Source organism: Hyla sarda, chromosome 8 (genome assembly GCF_029499605.1).
Source record: "Hyla sarda isolate aHylSar1 chromosome 8, aHylSar1.hap1, whole genome shotgun sequence".
Taxonomy (NCBI): Eukaryota; Metazoa; Chordata; class Amphibia; order Anura; family Hylidae; genus Hyla; species Hyla sarda.
Genome location: NC_079196.1, coordinates 82,640,493 through 82,662,013, shown reverse-complemented (window position 1 = coordinate 82,662,013; position 21,521 = coordinate 82,640,493). Strand labels below are relative to the sequence as shown.

The 21,521-nt window shown below is 43.4% G+C and overlaps 1 protein-coding gene across 5 annotated transcripts in view; it reads left to right on the top strand.

Moving 5' to 3' along the window:
* The window catches only part of UBE2F (ubiquitin conjugating enzyme E2 F (putative)), a 288,300-nt gene that overhangs the window by 91,355 nt on the left and 175,424 nt on the right, over nt 1-21,521 (top strand). The gene's annotated exons all lie outside the window — the stretch shown is intronic.

Below are 21,521 nucleotides of genomic sequence, written 5' to 3'. Positions count from 1 at the left end.
CTGAAGAGGATTGCAGTCGGGGACCGGAGTGGCACACTGGAGGCATCTCGGAAACCCTGGAGGTAAATAAAGGTATATATATTTTTTTAATATATATATATACATATTGTGCAATGGCCAAAGGTCCCTCCTGCTGGATAACCCATTTAAAGGGGTTATCTGGGGAAATTTGGTATTTTTCCATTATTCCGTTAAACCTTGACTTACCTCTCACTGCTCCCTCAATGCTGTTGGAATTGCTCTCCTGTCCTTCAGTACAGTCTTCCAGTCCTCCACCACTCAGCTAATTGCCGGCAGCAGAGATGTCCCACCTCGGCCCATGAGGCAGTGTGATGTATTAAGCCCAGGCCTTATACTTCACCCTGCCACTCTCCTCAACCCTTTGAAAATTTTGAAATTTTACATACATTCTGTCAAATAGGTGAACATGACTGTCTAGCACAACATTAACTATATATTTTAGTCACTTTCAATCCCTGCTCAATAAAGGGGGGCTGGCTTGTCAGGAAAGGGGAGTGGCTTTCATGAGACTTTGTGAATCAATATTATGGTGTAACATTTTGGAATAAAGTAAGCCACCTAACAAGACAGTCTAAATGCAGTGTTTTCCGACCATGGTGCCTTTGGCTGTCTGAGCATACTGGGAGTTGTAGCTTTGCATTAGCTGAAGGCACCCAGGTTGGGAAAAACTGGTCTATTTAAATGATTTACCACTAGTGTGAGTGACTGTGTCTACTGAGTTTTTATATTGACATCTAGCAGTGAAGCATATTAATCTCTGTAGGACTCAAACTCATGTCAGCCTTTATCAAGTTGTTTGTTTTTTCTCTAGGAAAATGGATTCTCTGACCGGATCCTTCTCTATTAATGTAGATCAATTCCAGTGCTAAAAAACATACAGCACAAAGCACAAGTGTGACCCTAGTCATTTGCAAGAAATTACATTATAAGCTGACATTGGAATGATTAACCCAGTTTTCTTTCCAGAGTCCAGTGACTAAAGTACTTCAGCTGTCTTATGTCATATCCATTTTTTTCCTTGCTTACTATAACAAATGAATACTCCATGATTACACCGTACCATATACAACATCGAATTGTATACAATACATGGAATTTCCATTGCAATGCCTTAGAGACAGCTATATCAGTACATGCTTTAAAGTTAGCATAAGCGTTTACAACATCTAATTCTCGATAGTCACTACATTTATCAGCATACTAGTGTTGCCCATTCTTGCTAACTAAATCTTGTGGGAGAAGAAAAGCAACAATCACGCTCTTGTCCTCCTATTCTGCCCTCATATTCCATCGCTGCACCTGCCTGCTGGACAGTCAGCAGTATGTTGAAAAGTCCCGGGCAATCTTTGCAGCCCCAGAACGGAACAGGATCAGGTAAGTATGGTTGTCATCACTGTCACCTGCACTACCTGTTTGTACTGACAGGTTAGTGCAGGAAAAACTAATGATATATTTCCTTTAACTATCCTTTTTTAGTTAACATATAAGTAACAACATATTTACCAAGTTTTATCAAAATATCTCCAGCCGTTTGGAAGTGATGCTGAAACTTCCATACACATACACACTTAGAGGAGTGCTCTGGGGAAGTTAAGAAAAATAAACATGCCCCAAAACCACCACAATACCTGTTCTGTGTCCCCTGTAGTTATCCTTGGGGTTTTGATAGTTCTTGTGACCTCTGTAGTCTCCTTAATATTCTTTTTCCTTTCTTGCAGCCCAGACTACAACTCCCAGAAGTCATTGCAGCTGTGTGTAATGGCTGCCAGCCAATTGCTTTCACTATCTGTGTGCATGCTGTGTTGTTGTAAACACAGTGAGCAGCACACACTACATTTCTTTTCTTTTAACCCCTTAAGGACCAGGCCAATTTTCACTGTAGGACCAGAGCGTTTTTTGCACATCTGACCACTTTCACTTTAAGCATTAATAATTCTGGAATGCTTTTACCTATCATTCTGATTGCGAGATTGTTTTTTCGTGACATATTCTACTTTGTTATTTTTAAAATTTTGTCGATACTTTGAAGTTCTCTGCTTCTAAGGAAAATAGACATTCTAAATAAATTATATTTTGATTCACATTTACAATATGTCTACTTTATGTTTGCATCATAAAGTTGACATGTTTTTACTTTTGGAAGACACCAGAGGGCTTCAAAGTTCAGCAGCAATTTTCCAATTGTTCACCAAATTTTCAAAATCGGAATTTTTCATGGACCAGTTCAGGTTTGAAGTGGATTTGAAGGGCCTTCATATTAGAAATACCCCACAAATGACCCCATTATAAAAACGGCACCCCTCAAAGTATTCAAAATGACATTCAGTCATTGTCATTCAGTCATTCAGTCATAGGTCATTCAGTCATAGGTGTTTCACAGGAATAGCAGCAAAGTGAAGGAGAAAATTCAAAATCTTCATTTTTTATACTCGCATGTTCTTGTAGACCCAGTTTTTGAATTTTTACAAGGGGTAAAAGGAAAAAAAATCCTCTCAAAATTTGTAATCCAATTTCTCTCGAGTAAGAAAATACCTCATGTGTATGTCAAGTGTTCGGCGGGCGCTGTAGAGGGCTCAGAAGGGAAGGAGCGACAATGGAATTTTGGAGAGTGAGTTTTTCTGAAATGGTTTTTGGGGGGCTTGTCACATTTAGGAAGCCCCTATGGTGCCAGAACAGCAAAAATAAAACACATGGCATACTATTTTGGAAACTACAACCCTCAAGGAATGTAACAAGGGGTACAGGGAGCCTTAACACCTCACAGGTATTTCACAACTTTTTGTTAGTCGGATGTGTAAATGAAAAAAATTTTTTTTTCACTAAAATGCTGGTTTTTCCCTAAATGTAAATTTTTTACAAGGGGTAATAGGAGAAAATTACCCCCAAAATGTGTAACCCCATTTCTTCTGAGTATGGAAATACCCCATGTGTGGAAATCAAGTGCTCTGCTGGTGCACTACAATGCTCAGGATAGAAGGAGCGCCATTAAGCTTTTGAAAAGGGAATTTGTTTGGAATGGAAGTCAGGGCCATGTGTGTTTACAAAGCCCCCCGTGGTGCCAGAACAGTGCCCCCCCCCCCACATGTGACCCCATTTTGGAAACTAAACCCCTCACAGAATTTAATAAGGGGTGCAGTGAGCATTTACACCCCACTGACGTTTGACAGATCTTTGGAACAGTGGGCTGTGCAAATGAAAAATTACAATTTTCATTTTCACGGACCACTGTTCCAAAAATCTGTCTGACCCCTGTGGGGCATAAATGCTCACTGTACCCCTTATTACATTACATGAGGGGTGTAGTTTCCAAAATGGGGTCACATGTGGGTATTTATTTTTTTGCGTTTATGTCAGAACCATTGTAAAATCAGCCACCCCTGTGCAAATCACCAATTTAGGCCTCAAATGTACATAGTGCACTCTCACTCCTGAGCCTTGTTGTGCCCCCGCCGAGCATTTTAAGCCCACATATGGGGTATTTCAGTACTCAGGAGAAATTGCGTTACAAGTTTGGGGGGTCTTTTTTTCCTTTTACCTCTTGTGAAAATAAAAAGTAAAGGACAACACCAGCCTGTTAGTGTAAACATTTTTTTTTTTTTTTACACTAACAGGCTGGTGTAGACCCCAACTTTTCTTTTTCATAAGGGGTAAAAGGAGAAAAAGCCCCCCCAAATTTGTAGTGCAATTTCTCCCGAGTACGCAAATACCCCATATGTGGCCCTAAACTGTTTCCTTGCAATACGACAGGGCTCCGAAGTGAGAGAGAGCCATGTGCATTTGAGGACTAAATTGGGGATTGCATAGGGGTGTACATAGGGGTATTCTACGCCAGTGATTCACAAACAGGGTGCCTCCAGCTGTTGCTAAACTCCCAACATGCCTGGACAGTCAGTGGCTGTCCGGAAATGCTGAGAGTTGTTGTTTTGCAACAGCTGGAGGCTCCGTTTTGGAAACACTACCGTACAATACCTTTTTCATTTTTATTGGGTTGGACAGTGTAAGGGGTGTATATGTTGTGTTTTACCCTTTATTATGTGGTAGTGTAGTGTTTTTAGGGTACATTCACACTGGCGGCGGTGTACAGTGAGCTTACCGCTAGGAGTATGCGCTGCGGCGAAATTTTTTTTTTTTCCACAGCTCATACTTGAAGCAGGAAACTTACTGTAAACCTGCCTGTGTGAATGTACCCTGTACATTCACATGGGATTGGGGGTGGGTGCAAACCTCCAGCTGTTTCAAAACTACAACTCCCAGCATGCACTGACAGACAGTGCATGCTGGGAGTTGTACTGTTGCAACAGCTGGAGGCACACTGGTTGGAAAACCTTCAGTTAGGTTCTGTTACCTAACTCAGTATTTACCAACCAGTGTGCCTCCAGCTGTTGCAAAACTACAACTCCCAGCATGTACTGATCGCCGAAGGGCATGCTGGGAGATGTAGTTATGCAACAGCTGGAGGTACACAACTACAACTCCCAGCATGCCGAGACAGCTGTTTGCTGTTTGGCCATGCTGGGATTTGCAGTTTTGCAACATATGTAGGGCTACAATTTAGAGATCTCCAAACTGTGGACCTCATGCTGTTGCAAAACTACAAATCCCAGCATGCCCAGACAGCAAACTGCTGTTTGGGCATGCTGGGAGTTGCAGTTTTGCAACATCTGGAGGGCCACAGTTAGAGATCACTGCCAGTGATCTCCAAACTTGGGCCCTCCAGCTGTTGCATAACTACAAATCCCTGCATGCCCAAACAGCTGTCTGGGCATGCTGAGAGTTGTAGTTTTGCAACATCTGGAGGGTTACAGTTTAGAGACCACTGCATAGTGGTCTCAAACTGTACCCTCCAGATGTTGCAAGGCAACTTACCGGCTTCCGTCGGATCCAGGGAGCCAGCCGCACGACATCGCCTGACTCCGATCTCCTCCACTGATGGTCGCCCGCAGCCTCACCCATGGGGTAAGTGGACGTCGGCGCCGGTCCTCTGTCGGTTCCCCGTTCTGCCCCGCCTATTGTGGGTGGGCAGAACGGGGAAACCAAAAGTAAAGCCCCCCGCCACCGATGTGCTATTGGTGGTCGTGTCTAGACCACCAATAGCAGGAATAGGAGGGGTGACACCCCTGCCACCTCACTCCTATGCCTTCAGGGGGATCCTGGGTGTCTTGGACAACCGCGATCCCCCTTATATACTGGGTCACCATAGACCCGTATGACCCGGAATAGCCGCAAATCGCAAGTGTGAATTCACACAGCAGGGACCGAAATTCCCACGGGCGTACAGGTACGCCCTTGGTCCTTAAGTACCAGGAAGCAAAGGCGTACCTGTACACCCTTGGTCCTTAAGGGGTTAAACTACCCCCCTCAGCAATAAATCATGCTATGCTCTGACAGCAGTCAGTGATAAGATATACAGCAGGAAAAGAGCAGCGTTATGTGCTGAGTAGCGACTGAGAATCTTCACTTGGCTTCTCTGCCAGAACACAGGAAGGGGAAGGTGAGGGGGAGAGGATGTTTGGCTGTGAAGCCAATGTCTTGTAAGAGGGTGGGGGCTAGGTCTCAGTGAGGGGTCTACACCAAGACAAGCAGGATCTGACAATTAAAGGGGTACTCCTGTAGAAAACTTTTTTTTTTTTTAAATCAACTGGTGCCAGAAAGTTAAACAGATTTCTAAATTACTTCTATTAAAAATCTTAATCCTTCCAGTACTTATTAGCTGATGAATACTACAGAAGAAATCATTTTCTTTTTGGAACGCAGAGCTCTCTGCTGACATCATGACCACAGTGCTCTCTGCTGACACCTCTGTCCATTTTAAGAACTGTCCAGAGTAGGAGACAATCCCCATAGAAAACATATTCTGCTCTGGACAGTTCCGAAACTGGACAGAGATGTCAGCAGAGAGCACTGTGGTCATGACGTCAACCGGACAGCACTGTGTTTTAAAAAGAAAATAATGTACTCTATAGTATTCAGCAGCTAGTAAGTACTGGAAGGATTAAGATTTTTTAATAGAAGTAATTTACAAATGTTTAACTTTCTGGCACCAGTTGATTTAAAAATGATTTTTATTCCTCCGGAGTACCCCTTTAAAGGGGTATTCCAGGGAAAAACTTTTTTTCATAAATCAACTGGCCCCAGAAACAGATTAGTAAATTACTTCTATTAAAAAAATCTTAATCCTTTCAATATTTATCAGCTGCTGAAGTTGACTTGTTCTTTTCTGTCTGGCCATAGTGCTCTCTGCTGACATCTCTGCTTGTTTCGGGAACTGCACAGAGCAGAAGAGGTTTGCTATGGGGATTTGCTTCTACTTTGGACAGTTCCGAGACATGTGTCATCAGAGAGCACTTAGACAAAAAAGAACAACTCAACTTCAGCAGCTAAAAAGTACTGACAGGATTCAGATTTTTTAACCTCCCTAGCGGTATGATTCCGTCTGGAAATTTGTACCAAAAGCGGTACAATTTTTTGCAGTGAAATTCCACATCTCCCCCCCGTCACATTCCCCCTCCCTTGTCACATTTCCCCCCCCCCCATATCACATTCTCCCCCTCCTTGTCACATTCCCCCCCTGTCACATTCCCCCCCCTTGTTGCATTCTCCCCCCGTCACATTCATCCCCCCTGTCACATTCTTCCCCCTTGTTACACTCTCCCCCCCCCCATCACATTCATCCCCCCCTGTCACATTCCCCCCCTTGTCACATTCTCCCCCCCCTTGTTACATTCTCCCCCCTCCATGTTACATTCCACTCCCCCCCTGTCACATCCCCCCTTTGTCACATTCCTCCCCCCTGTCACATCCCCCCCCCCTTGTCACATTCCCCCCTCTGTCACATTCCCCCCTATCTCACATTCCCCCCCCTTGTCACATTCCCCCCCCTTGTCACATCCCCCCCCCCTTGTTACATTCCCCCCCCCCCGTGTTACATTCTCCCCTGTGTCACATCCCCCCCCCCCCCCCCCTTCTCACCTTGTTCTGCAGCAGAATACACTAGGTTTGCCGGGCAGATTTCAAACCTAGTGTATTTGCTGCAGAACAAGCCCTTTCCCCTTCAGCCAATCACAGGCTTTACACCACTGCGGCCTGTGATTGGCTGAAAAGGGAAAGGTCCTGTAAGATGAATAGAGCAGTGGCCAGAGCGCACGGAGGGGAACGACATCTTCAGGGACCGGGACTAGGTGAGCAAAAGGTTTTTTTATTTTCTTCCTTTTTACTTTTACACTTAGTTCAGGGTTTTTCTACCAGGGGGCCTCCAGCTGTTGTGAAACTACTGCTCCCAGCATGCCCGGACAGCCTTTGGCTGTCCGGGCATGCTGAGAGTTGTAGTTTTGCAACATCTGGAGGCCCCCTGGTTGAGAAACACTGACTTTTAGTATATGTCTTTACCTGCTCTGGCCGGCCCCCGCCACGGGAGCTGACCCGAGCAGATAATCACATATTTTCCCGGGGGCTGCATCACTACATCGCAAAAAGCAAAAATCGCGATTTGATTGCTTTTGCGATATACTGTGCAGCCCGCACAGCAACTCTGCAATTCTACCCCGAGCGTGACTCGGGGTTACCGCTTCTAGCAGCGAAAATTAACCCCGAGTCCCGCTCGGGAATACTGCTAGGCTGGTTAATAGAGGTAATTTACAAATCTGTTTACATTTCTGGAGACAGTTGATTTATACATATATAAAGTTTTTTCCTGGATAACCCCTTTAAGTCTTTATCTCATCCCCTGCATGTAAGTGACAGCTAAGAGAGGGAAACTGCTGTATATAGCAAATTAATTATATTTAGACAAATAGGTTGGTGAGAGAGAAAGTATGGATATGGTTTTAGTTCTCCGGAGTACCCCTTTAAGAAAAAACTTAGAGGAGCACCATCATTTACCACATGGGGGTCTGACCGTTTTGGCTTCTCTTGAATATGTTATTACAAAATATTGTAAAGGAATACATTATTTAACGTTGGTAACCCCTCCTGGGGGATACAGAAAATGATGCCTGCATCATTCCTGCCTTCACAAAATTCTGTCTTGCTCTTGATGGATCTCCAGATGCTTGTATACCATGACGCTGTTCCCTTTACTGTAGTCATACAGGACAGACCCTTGAATTGTGCTTACCCTCCCTCCGCAGGCATCTCTCTGCTGTTTCTCTATTTGCTTTGCCGCCATGCGCACATGAGGGTGGTCTGGCGTATTAGCAATCTTGGGTGAGTTCAGGGTAATCTCTCAACTCCCCTTTACACATGCACACTCCGCCTTGCCTGCATGTGTTTCTATTGGTGAGAAGGGAATAAGCTGCTGCCAGACTCCTCTATCACCAGTTCTGGGGTGTTGATGTACATGTGCCCAGGCATCTTTACTTGGATAGTGGTTTGAATGTCTCAACTTTTTGTGTAGAAGTTGGGGGATGCAACCAAATTTTGGAACTGAAAATTTGTGTAAAGGAAATTGCATCAAACTTGTGCAACAAGGTAAACTACTTTCTGCAACAGTAAATACAGGGAGCACAATCCATTTACAATGTGCGCGTTACCTTCCCATACCATGTGATATCCTATGTGGAGTTATCCTGTAACATTCCTACACTTGATCATTGCAAGTGGCAGCTTCCTAAACTAAGAAGATACCGATATCATTTTGTTATGTCGTGTATATTTATCTTGGAAAAAGGAGGCAGCTTGTTCAATATTAAGCAATGTAATGTCTTGTCTTTGACAAGTCCTTCACTGCTGACAGCCATGTAATGTCTTTTTCCATGGCTGTTTTTAATCTGTAATGAGTATGTCTACAGCATATGCCCACAGCTGTCAAGAGCTGCTTCCTTCTTTCAACTCAGTTGAGATCACTTCTCCTACGTATTTTCTTGTACTGAAACATGTTGTTGCACAGAGCTCAGGGTAAACATGTTGCATTGGATTTAGCAGTTTTTTTGTGTTTTTTTTGTTTTTATTGTGAAGACTGAAAGATAGTACAACAGGCATGTGGAAAGTTTTTAACTTCATTGTTTTAGAAATGTTTTGCTCTTTACTTATTTTTTAATAATCTGTCATCTCTATATGCAGTGTCCGACTGTGCCCCGGAGGCCTCAAACATCTGTGCCTGAACAGCTCGGCGGCAAAAGGCACATTTCTATATTTTCCTTAGTCTCTGCCTCTAAAGGGGATATCCAGGAATAGAAGAACTTTTTTAAAGAATTTTCTAATCCCAGATAACCCCTTTAATAGCATATCTGTATAGATATGCTTTACAGCAGCCACATGGACCAGAGGTTGTAGCAGTCTGGACTCGTTGACTTCTTTGGTAGCGTTTTCGAGGCATGCTGTGTGACTTGTGCCAAGTCTGTGTCCTGAATGAACACAGATATTAAAATAAAAAATTCTATTTTTTTGCAAATATTATATATCTTATCAGAGAAAAAATGCCTCTTTCTCATCTTATCAGGCTCATTCCTGCTCCTTCCCTCAAATGGCCACAGGGGATCCTTGCAATCTGTCATTCAGCACCCACCTATGCGAGCTCTCCTCAGTGCTGGAGGCTCCGAGTGTGCGTAGGGGATAAGAGTGTGGATAGGGGTTAAGATGTATTAGGGCCGGAGTACCCCTTTAATGACAGATGCAATTTAGTAACAAGCTTTTTAAAATATAAACAGTCTTGTATATGACAACCATTTTCGACAAGTGGCAACCAAATTCTGTGTCCAGCCAAATGAATATATTTTTTCTTTCTGGTCCGCTTAGAAGATAAGGTACTGTTTAGATGCCTACTGAGCAAGAAGAACACTTAACAAGACTGTTTTAAATACAAAAGACACATTAGGTCTATCTTCATATGCTTGGCATTCTGTGTTGCACATCTACAGTATCTTACATAAGTGAGTCCACCACTCATTTTTATGTAAATATTTTATAAATATTGTATTTATACAATGTAAAGTAGTGAGTGCACAGCCATTAATGTCTTAACCTTGGCAAAAAAGTGAGTACAGACCTAAATGTAAATGTCCAGATTGGGTCCAAAGTGTCAATATTTTGTGTGGCTACTATTATTTTCCAGCAATGCCTTAAAGGGGTACTCCGGTAAAAAACTTTTTTTTTTGTAAGATTTGTAAATTACTTCTATTAAAAAATCTTAATCCTTCCTGTACTTATTAGCTGCTGAATACTACAGCGGAAATTATTTTCTTTTTGAAACAGAGCTGTCTGCTGACATCACGAGCACAGTGCTCTCTGCTGACATCTGTCCATTTTATGAATTGGCCAGAACAGTATATGTTTGCTATGGGGATTTCCTTTTACTCTGGCAGTTCCTAAAATGGACAGAGATGTCAGCAGAGAGCACTGTGCTCATGATGTCAGCAGACAGCTCTGTGTTTCAAATGGAAAAGAATTTTCACTGTAGTGTTAAGCAGCTAATAAGTACAGGAAGGATTAAGATTTTTTAATAGAAGTAATTTACAAATCTGTTTAACTTTCTGGCACCAGTTGATTTAAAAAAAAAAAGTTTTTCACCAGAGTACCCCTTTAAGCCTCTTGGACATGGCGTTCACCAGCGTTGCCACTGGAGTCCTCTTGCATGCCTCCATTATGACATCAGGGAGCTGGTGGATGTTAGAAACTTTTTCCTCCCCAACCTTCTGTTTAAGGATGCCACACCAGGGTTCAGGTCTGGAGAAATGCTTGGCCAGTAATGCTTTAACCTCGGCTTCTTTATACAGGTGGAATTCTGCCCTGTGGCCCAATCTCTGAGTCCAGGAGGGGGTCACCCTCTGCTTCACAATGTTACAGTACATGTTGCCATTCATAGGTCCCTCAATGAACTGTGCTAGAAGCACTTGTGCAGGCCCAAACTATGACACTCCCACCACCATGCTTGACTGTAGGCAAGATACATTTGTCTTTGTACTCCTCACCTGATTTCCACACACACTTGACACCATCTGATCCAAATAGGGTTATCTTATCTCTAGTAGCCCATGTCCTTCGTATGCTTGTCTTCAGCAAACTGCAGTCTCTTTAGAAGAGGCTTCCTTCTGGGACAACTGCCTTGCAGACCAATTTGAGCAATGTGCAGGCTCTGACAAGTTGACCCCCCACCCCCTTAAAGGGGTACTCCACTGGGCAGCGTTCCGAACATTTAGTTCAGAACGCTGTGCTCGCGCTGCAGGGGCCGGCCACGCCCCCTCGTGATGTCAGACCACGCCCCCACAATGCAAGTCTATGGGAGGGGGTGTGACGGCCGTCACGCCCCCTCCCATAGACTTGCATTGCGGGAGCGTGGTCTGACATCACGAGGGTGGCGTTGCCGACCCCTGCAGCGCGCGCACTACGTTCGGAACTAAATGTTCCGAACGCTGGCCAGTGGAGTACCCCTTTATCCTCTGCAGCAATGCTCACTTATGTAAGATACTGTATGTGTTCATTTACCTATTAGTATTTCTATACGTACACAAGAACTCAGAACACACATGGTGTATAGAAACAATACATAAATATTTATTGCAGATAGCCAGGGAGGCATGCAGAATTTTACCAAATATTTAAGCATATAACTGTAAAAGAATAACAAATGTACTCTTGGTGCCTTGTGTTTGTCTTGGCTTGTCACAGAGAAGAGGTCTGCAATGTAATAAATCATTTGTTTTATCCTCTATCATCTTGCCTGTGCTTTATTTCCTTCATACAGATAAGGAATGTTAATAATTTCTCTCAATGGACTGGCTTCCAAATCACGGCTAATTTGTCCTCATTAAAGATTAATAAAAAAAATGAATAATTGGTGGAAGGAGACCTAAGGCAAAAGGATGCAGCCTACTCCATATGGGCTTTTTCTTTTATTATAAAATTTAATTTTCTAGCGACTTATTAGTATAATAAAGTTCCACAATATTTCCAGACTTGGATGAATCATTTGTTTACAGTAAAGTAGTTGTTGCGTGTTCCCAAAAGGAAAAGAAATTTGAAACATCCAAAATAAATCCCTGCATGATACATATACAACATAATAACGTACTTAAAAAGCAACTTGTAGATTATAGTGACATCAATGTTATCTGTAAACAGTATTCACTTTAAAAATAGAGTTAACTAAATATAGTTTTTTTCTGATTATAACACAGATTAAAATGCTGGAAATGTATTTAGCACTGTGAAAGGGTCTATGGTTTTATCACTTTGTTTTCTTTTTTAAAACAGATGTTTTCGACAGTAAAGAAAAAATATAGGTACATAGAATAATTAACAAAGGTCATTACATATTAACAAGACCAGGTTACAATATGGTAATCTGCATAGATCCGGCTGTCAAGATGTTGGAAAGTTATCACTTTGTTTTCTATGCATGTTTTTCCTTTTTAGTTTCTTCTTATTAGTATGTCTCTCATTCCTAGTATGTTTTTTTTACCGGATTTGTTTCTTAGATCCTTTCAGTAGAAGCTACCTAAAATATACATAAAGGGGTTCTACACCCCTAGACATCTTATCCCCTATCCAAAGGATAGGAGATAAGATGTCAGATCGCCGCGGTCCCGCTGCTGGAGATCCCTGGGATCCCCGCTGCGGCACTGCGCTATTATTACAGCACAGAGCGAGTTGGCTCTGTGCATAATGACGGGCGATACAGGGGACGGAGCAGCATGACGTCATGGCTCCGCCCCTTGTGACGTCACGGCCCATCCCCTTAATGCAAGTCTTGTATTGAAAGGGGCGGGCCGTGACGTCACGTGGGGCGGAGCCGTGACATAGCGATGCTCCGGCCCCTGTATTGCCCGTCATTACGTGCAGAGCGAACTCGCTCTGTGCTGTAATGATAGCGCAGTGCCGCAGCGGGGATCCTGGGGCTCCCCAGCAGCGGGACCGCGGCGATCTGACATCTTATCTCCTGTCCTTTGGAAAGGGGATAAGATGTCTAGGGGCGTAGTACCCCTTTAAAGGATTTTGCGTAGGACTTCAATTAATAAATTCCATTACATCCATCCAGTTATGTGCTCTAGGTTCATAGTAAGCACAATTTTGCTCATACCTTGACAACATGTTGGGTGAAATCTGTGTTTAGTATGATTCTGGGTGATGTGATAATGTGACTTTGGCTTCTTTCACACTGCAGTTAGCACACTAAAGTGTGATGGCCAACTGGGGAGAAGAATAGTGGGAGAGAAATAACTGTGAGCGCAGTCTTTTTCTCATGCTATACCTGTCAAAAAAAAAACTACTGCGCCCGATGGCCCCCATAATAGTAAATGTAAGCCGGCGGGACCCATTGTTACCCGTTGCACCCGTTACAATACGGCCGTTAAAGGTAAAAAGAAAAAGGACTTTAACTGCCGTTCTCGACGGGGAGCAACAGCAGTGTGAAGGGGCCTTAGTCATACAGTTTAATGTATGTATTTATCTGTATGTATAGTATCACTATACTTCCTTTTCTGTACAAAAGAGCTGTCATCAACGCTGCCACCCTCTACAATATGTCTAGGGCATATGATATGCCCTAAAAGAAAGCAGCTAACAGAGAGCTTCTCTCACTTTGGCTGACCTAGTTCATTAATGCATTAAATGGATAATCATTCATTTAAATGGCTTACATGTAAAATTACATTACCCAAATCTGTGATGATCAGATCTCTTGAATTCCTTCAGTCTCAACGGGGCTGTCTTGATGAGACAACCCCTTTTTAATTAAAGGAGTACTCCAGGATCTGAAAACGTATCCCCTATCCTAAGTACAGTACTTTGCGAAAGTTCTCAACCACCCCCCCCCCCCCCCCCCTTGACATTTTTTGTATTTTGGTGCCTTACAACCTGGAATTAACATGGATTGTTTGAGAATTTTGATCATTTTGATTTACAGAACTTACTCACAACTTTGAAGATGTATTTTTTTTAAGTTATTGTGAAGCAAGCAACAATTAGGACAAAATAACAGAAAAAGTCAATGTGCATAACTATTCACCCCCCTAAAGTCAAAACTTTGTAGAGCCACCTTTTGTGGCAATCACAGCTCCAAGTCTCTTTGGATAAGTTTTTATGAGCTTGGCACATCCTGGAATTTTTTCCCATTCCTCCTTGCAAAACTGCTCCAGCTCCTTCAAGTTGGATGGTTTGCGCTTGTGAACGGCAATCTTTAAGTCTGATCACAGATTTTCGATTGGATTGCAATCTGGGCTTTGACTAGGCCATTCCAACACATTTTCAGGTTTCCCCTTAACCTCTTAAGGACGGAGCCCTTTTTCACCTCAAGGACTGAGCCCTTTTTTGCAATTCTGACCACTGTCCATTTAAGCATTAATAACATTTGGGATGCTTTTACAGATTTATTCTTATTCTGAGATTTTTTCCGTGACATATTCTACTTTAACATAGAGCTAAATTTTCGTTGTTACTTGCATCCTTTCTTGGTGAAAAATCCCCAAATTTCATGAAAATTTAGAAAATTTAGCATTTTTCTAATACAAATAAATTTTATATTGATTCACAAATATGTCTACTTTATGTTGGCATCATAAAGTTGACATGTCTTTACTTTTTGAAGACATTAGAGAGCTTCAAAGTGTAGCAGCAATTTTCAAAATTTTCACAAAAAGTTCAAAATCTACATTTTTCGGGGACCAGTTGAGTTTGAAGTGGATTTGAGGGGCGTTTCTGTGAGAGATACCCCATAAATGACCCCATTATAGAAACTACACCCTTCAAAGTATTTAAAATGACATTCAGAAAGTTTAACCCTTTAGGTGTTTCACAAGAATAGCAGCAAAGTGGAGGAGAAAATCAAAATCTGCATTCTTTACACTAATATGTTCTTGTAGCCCAATTTTTTTCTTTTTTAAAAGTGATATTAGGTGAAAAAGCCCCCCAAAATTTGTAGCCCAATTTCTCTTGAGTATGGAAATACCTCATATGTTGACATAAAGTGCTCTGTGGGCTCACAACATTGTACAAGAGGGAAAGAGCAACTGTGGGATTTTTTAAAACACATTTTGCTGTCATGGTTTTTGGGTGCCATGTTGCATTTAGGAAGCCCCCATTGTGTCAGAACAGAAAAATAACCCCCACATTGCATACTATTTTGGAAACTACACCCCTCAAGGAACCTTAACACCTCACAGGTGTTTGACGACTTTGCGTTGAAGTTGGACATGAAAATGGAAACTTAGATTTTTAACACTAACATTTTAACCCAAATTTTTCTCTTTCACAAGGGGTAATAGGTGAAAATGGACCCCAAAATGTAAATCCCAATTTCTCTCAATTTAGAAAATGCCCCATATGTGGATGTTGAGTGCTCTGCTGGTGCACTACAGGTTTCAGAACAGAAGGAGTGCCATTGGTCTTTTGGAGAGAGAGAACGTTGCTGAAATTGAAGTCGGGGGCCATGTGCATTTTCAAACCTCCCATGATGCAGAACAGCAGAAACCCCACACACCATTTATGAAACTAGACCCCTCCAGGAACCTAACAAGGGTTACAATGAGTACTTACACCTCACAGGTTTTTTGAACAGTGGGCCGTAAAAGTGAAACATTTGATTTTTAATACTGAATTACTGGTATTAACCAAAATGTATTTAATTTCACAAGTAGTAAGAGAAAAAAAAGCTCCCAAAAATTTGTAGCCTAATTTCTCCAGAATAAGGATGTACCCCATATATGGCAGTAAAGCACTATGCGGGTGCAAAACAGGGCTTGGGAGCGAGACACTGATGAGATTTGAGGCCTAAAGTGGTGCTTTGCACTGCAATGGTTCTGACATAAAATCTAAAAAAAAAAAAAAAGTGACCACAATTTTGAAACTACACCCCTTATGGAAGGTAACAAGGGGTACAGTGAGTACCTATACCTCACAGTTTTTTTTTAACAGTGGGCCGTAAAATGAAAATTTTTATTTTTTTACACAAATGCTGGGGTAACCCAAATTTAAACATTTTCACAATGGGTAATGGGAGAAATTGGGTTACAAATTTTAGAGGGCTTTTTCTTCTGACTATGGAAACACATCCACATATTCCACATATGGGGTAACATGCTGGCACACAACAAGGCTCAGACTTCAAAGAGGTCTGTTTGCATTTGAGACCCCCCCCCCCTTCTGTAATGGTATAGGGGTAAAGAGGACATTTTGAAGACATGGGTGTTTCCTAAATTTATTTTCCAGGGATGGATGAAGAGTAGCTTTTGAAAATTGCAATTTTCAACCTGTGCATCTTTCTGAGAACAACGAATATGTGAGTCCGAATTGTCGCCTGGAAATAAGACAGAGCTCATAAGGGAGAACTTTTCACATTTGAGGCCGATGTTTCTTACGGACCTAACAGTTACATACATTCAGAGGAAAATACAAGAAAGGAACATCCACATGTGAGCCTATTACAAACAGTACACCCCCTAGGAAAGGTGTATAGGGGTGAAGTTGAGATTTGGAACAGACGGGTGTTGCCTAAATTTATTTTCCAGGAATGGATGAAGTGTACTATATGGGGTGGGGGATGAAAATTGCGATTTTAATACTGATATGCCAATTCCCAGAATGATGACCCAGAGTATAGCCATAAGTAAAAACTATGCCCGCTCCGAACCCCATGCTCTGAATCATCATTCTGGGAAAGTGATGTGTGTGTGGCCGTCCCTAACCTCAAATGTGCACCCTGCCCAGGTGGGGAGAGAGCGCTGCGCATTTGAGGCAACTGCAACCCCAATGCTGTTGACTCTGTGTCCCGTGACCCATTTTTTTTTTGGGGGGGGGGGGAAAGATATCGGGTATTGGGAAAGAGGGTTTTGGTTTTTTTTGGGCGGGGGGGGATTTTGGCTTTAAAATTTGGAAGGCAAAGTACTCTGGATTGGTACATTGGAGTTCAATTCTGGGGAATTAAAATTAGGGAAAAGCATAAAAAATGTAGTGCTCCATGGAAGTGTGATACTTCCTGAAGCAGTTTTTAATGCAGAGGTCCGGATGATCAGTGCTAGTGTCGCATTGATAGGTGGTGTCCCCTCCTGTGACACACTCTGCATTTTTTCTCGGATCGTCCCTTCTTTCCAATGTGGGGGACCTCACCTGGAAAGTGTTGGTCGGGGACGATCCTGGGGCCCACAGTTCCAGAGGTACTCTGACCCGCTCCTTAGCGGCCACCAAAGATGAGGGCCTTTAGAACTTGAAACTGCTGGAATGTCCCTGTGTTGCCAGCATGCTGGAACAGTACAAAAGAGTTGTACATGGCAACCTGTACCATGTAGACCGCAGCTTTTTTTGTACCATGTCCGTGTTTTGCGCATGGCATCATATGGCTTGAGGACTTGATCAGAAAGATCAACTCCCCCATATACGGATTGTAGTCCAGAATACAATCAGGCTTGAGGACCTTTATCTAGCAATGAGTGCAAAAAGCCCCAAACGATTTTTCCGCTAACACCCAGAGTGGGGGGACATTCTGGGGGTTCAATACAGGAATCTCATCTCTCATGCACCATAAACTTGCAAGTGTACCCTGAGGTACTCTCACAAAGTTTATACATCTTCACACCATACCGTGCTCGCTTGGTTGGGATGTATTGCTGGAAGCTGATGAGAGACTCATCAATAGCGGCCTGCCGCCCAGGGACATAGGCCTCCCAAAATTTGGCCACAGACCCCCACACAAAAAATCCGAAAAAAAAGCATCCCCTGAACCCCCAGAAAAAACTGCGGTGGGGCAGGCCGCACACACAGATCCGGTCCGTCCACATAGCACAGGCCTGCTACTGGTGGCACAGATCGCCTATAGGTGCAAAAAATAAAATAAAAAAGATGCTTTAATCCCCAAAAAAGCACCTTCACTACAAAAAAACACTGATCAGTACTACGGGACTGATCAGCGGCGGGTGGGCTTTAGCTAACAGTGCCGTCCGCTCTTTTATAGCTAAGAGGGCCCACCACATGTTTAGCAACAAAAAGGTCTGCGCCCCCCAAAAAATGCTGGGGGCAGACCGCAACGACCCTGTAGGGCCGGCGTCACACAGCTAAAGGTGCTGCGGACCTGCGGACACCTACAGATAGTACGCTAAAAAAAAGGTCTGCGCCCCCCCCAAACAAAGTTGGGGACAGACCGCAATGACCCTATAGGGCCGGGGTCACGCAGCTAAAGGTGCTACGGACCCGCGGACACCTACAGACAGTACGCCAAAAATAAAAATACATTTTATAACCCCTAACTGTCCCTACCTAATCTAATGCTTTACCTGACTGCTTTCTTTGCCAAGAGGCCACAGTAAGGGGGCAAGGAGGCCCTTTTTTTTTTTAAACTTTTTTTTCGATGGCAGTACGGGGCTCTGTCCTGCACACCAGTTCTCTAGGAAATGGTGGGTAGAATGGAGCAGCATGCTCCTGCACCCACCTCCTCCTCCCCATACTGCAATGATTAGTGGGGTCACTACGGTCGCCCAATCACTGCTGTACTGGGGAGTGGCAACATTGCACCCTCCCATTACAGTATGGATGATGATTGGTAGTGTATATTACACCATCGGTCATCATCATTATCCATGTTATCTGGTCACACGTGACCCAGATGACCGGGAACCGCCGCAGACCACCGGTTAGTATTTACCGGCGATCTGCAGGGTTGCCTGCTGAATGATTTCAGCAGGCATCCGGCTCCGATCCCCGCCCGGCGAGCGGCGGGGAATGGAATCGAAGAAAATCGACTGTCTAAATTGACTGGCGGCTTCCGATATGTGGGGGTCTCAGGACCCCCCCCCGTTGGCGATGTGCCAGGATGCCTGCTGAATGATTTCAGAAGGCATCCCGGTCCGGTCCCCGACTGGCTAGCGGCGGGGACCGGAATTCCCATGGGCGTACCCATACGCCCGGCGTCCATGAGGGGTTAAACCACCAAGTGTTGCTTTAACAGTGTGTTTGGGGGTAATTGTCCTGATGGAAGGTGAACCTACGTCAAAGCCTCAAATCATGCACAGAGTGGTACAGGTTTTGCTCAAAAATATCCCTGTATTTAGTACCATCCATCTTTCCCTCAACTGTGACCAGTTTCCCAGTCCTAGCTGCTGAAAAATATCCCCACAGCATGATGCAGCCACCACCATGTTTCACTGTGGGGATGGTGTTGTTCGGGTGATGTGATGTGTTGGGTTTGCACCCAATTTTAGTCTCATCAGACCAGAGCACCTTCCTCCATACATTTTGGGAGTCTCCCACATGCCTTTTCGCAAACTCAAAACGTGCGTTTTTGTTTTTAGCTGAAAGTAGTGGCTTTCCTCTGGCCACTCTGCCATAAAGCCCAACTCTATGGAGCGTACGGCACATACCAATTTTCTATTTCTAAACAATAGTTTTATTTGTATATTTGTCTTATTTTACTTTAACTTAGAGTATTGTGTTCTGATCCATCACATAAAATTTAGATTAACAAAACATTGAACTTAAATGGGCACTGTCACCATGTTGTAGTACTTATGTACTACAACATATCTCTAATATACTTTCATAAATTTTTTTTTAATTAAAATATTGTATTTTATGTTTGAAAACCGGCCACTAGGGGTCTCCCTCCTAGTGGCCAGCTGCAGCCTGCCATGATGTCAGAGGATGCACGCATTGGTTCCCTGGCCTCACACGCCGGCCCCGCCTCCCAGCATATACGCGCTGCTGCCTCAGGACTATCCATCACTTGGGTAGTTGCGCCTGTGGGGGAAGTCTGCCTGGTAAGTGAGCACACTACCAGGTAGACAAAAAGGCTTTTCTCAGATAGTAAAAAGAAAAAATTGGAGGCAGGGAGGGGGTTAGGGATAGATGGGCAATAGACAGGGACAGAAAAAAAAGGATGGTGGGAGCTACTCTTTTTTTAAGGCTGTAATGTACTAAAATACAAAAAAAGTCAAAGGGGGTGAATCATTTTGCAAGGCACTGTATAGGGGATAAGTGTCAGATCGCGGCAGGTCCGTCCGCTCGGACCCGACGTGATCTCCCGTACGGGGCCCTGGCAGTCTGCACAGAGGGGGTGTGTCGACCACCGCACAAAGCAGTGGTCGACATGCCCCATCAATTCAGCACTATGGCAGTGTGGGCATGCTGGGAGTTGAAGTTTTGCAACATCTGGAGGGCCACTGCTGAAAGCACACAGCTGAAGGCAACAATGCTGTAGGCAACACTGCTGTGAAGAGTTTTCCGAACACTGTACCTCCAACTGTCCCAGCATTACAGGACTGCCTTAGGATGACACACATGAATGACATAGGAAGATGTAAGTTATACACTCACTATATTGTCTTTGGTGGTAGAGTACAGGCAATCTCCAATATTCATTGTGCATGTGTGCGTACAGCATAAATCCAGAGAGGAAAGGGTTACAAAGCAGGGCTGCCAGGCTTCCAAGAGCAGTGAGTCAGCACAGTGCGGAGGGGGGAGGAGTCATCACAGTGCAGGCAAGAAAAGGACACACCCCTCATTTTGACAATATGGAAAAGACAATTGAGCATCTGTTATATGCTATATTTGGTGAAATATGGGTGATAGAGACATAAAAAAATTTTTATTTGAGGATCTGACAGGTACGCTTTGATGCTTCGATAATACATTCCTTATTAACTTACGATGTCATCATAAAGACAAGAAATCACCTGAACAATAGTGCAATTAAAGGTGCAATCTAATCCCACCTCCTAGATGATCGCTGTCATAGTAGAATAGGGACAAACAGAATAAAGCAACTATACATTTACTCTGTGGCTTCTGGTCCCCAAATCAATCACCCCCATTCTTTCCTCTCCATCACTTGCCCCTCAGACATCTTCTTATTGCACTGGATTTTCTGTTTTCCGTTAGCTGTACTATCAACTGTCTTTACTTCCAATATCCCCAGTGTGCCCCCAATGCCCAGAAGTCATCTTTAAAAGAAACCTGCCATCTTTATATTATGCTCAGAGCTGCAGACATGGGCAAATAGCTAATAGCGAGGTAAAACAAATGATACCTGTATCTGGCTATATCAATAGTTATAAAATCATGTTTTCCTTCCCAGCTCAGATGCCATAGATGCTGTGCTGATCTGCAATATGGACACCTCCCTCCCTGCCCTGCTTGGCTATTGTACAAAGCTCAGTGCTGGAAGCCAAGCAAGAAGGGGGGAGGAGATGCGCATGCTTGAGCTCAGCACTTAAAAATAAATGTGGTGAGCTTTTCAATAGGTTTTTGTTGAATGGATGCCATTATAGTCCATGCGTACCTGATACATTAAGGGAACACTGAATAGTAGCCTCCATCACTCATAGCCTATAATAGCATCTATTATAGCCTCCATTCCATGTATACATCAGAGCATTTTCCAAAGTGTCTTGAAACGCATTTTGCACCCAGCTTTGGGCCATTGCAGAACCATTCAGTCTACTTGTAGGTTCACATGTAAAAGTGCATCTATAGGCTCTGCCTCCTGTCAGCAACTCGTACAATATTTACAGTAACCATGAAATAAGTGGTCACCTTTGTGTCAATACAAATTAAATGAATTGTGTTTGCACATGACATATTGAGTG